Genomic DNA, 556 nt, shown 5'->3' with positions numbered 1-556 from the left:
TTTCGGCGACAAAATGTTATCTTGATGTCACAGCTTGTTCTTAGTTTTTAACTGGAGTTGAGTTTCCTTTCATAGTCTTCTTTAAGTGGTGATAGTTTGGCAAGATTTTCATCAGAAAACCCAGCTGTAGTGTCTTGGGCTGCAGTCGCTCCGTCTGCACCCAACGAAGGCAATCTACACCATAGATTACTATATTCTCAGGGATGCCTTCAAATGTATTTAGGTTGCAACAAGCCCCAATGATGTAACCACTTGTCAGTATTATGTTTCTGCCTACGTATGCTTTTGATTCAATAACATTATTATCTCCCATTTTCATGGCTTGGGAATAACAGCCAACTTCAAACACGTTATTGGTGCCAATGATCATAGGCTTCGGTTCCAAATCTTCAGTGTCAGGAGATATTATCAGGGTGAGCATTTATGATCAGCGCCTGTTCTTCTATTATGTTACCTTCACCAATCACTATGGGTCCGGCCTCCGCAATGATTCGTGCTTTAGGGTGGATCACTGTCCTAGGTGCTATAGTTACATCCCCCCTGATTTCACCTTCTA

The 556-nt window shown here is 41.9% G+C and overlaps 1 protein-coding gene and 1 pseudogene across 2 annotated transcripts in view; one reads left to right on the top strand and one right to left on the bottom strand.

Annotated features, from left to right (window-relative positions):
- The window catches only part of SNX4 (sorting nexin 4), a 64,985-nt gene that overhangs the window by 27,128 nt on the left and 37,301 nt on the right, over positions 1 to 556 (top strand). The window lies entirely within an intron of this gene.
- The window catches only part of LOC102753455, a 3,241-nt pseudogene continuing 2,698 nt past the window's right edge, over positions 14 to 556 (bottom strand).

The sequence above is a fragment of the Myotis davidii genome, unplaced genomic scaffold, assembly GCF_000327345.1.
Source record: "Myotis davidii unplaced genomic scaffold, ASM32734v1 scaffold9, whole genome shotgun sequence".
Taxonomy (NCBI): Eukaryota; Metazoa; Chordata; class Mammalia; order Chiroptera; family Vespertilionidae; genus Myotis; species Myotis davidii.
Note: the sequence above shows the minus strand (reverse complement) of the source record. Positions and strands in the feature narration are given on the sequence as shown.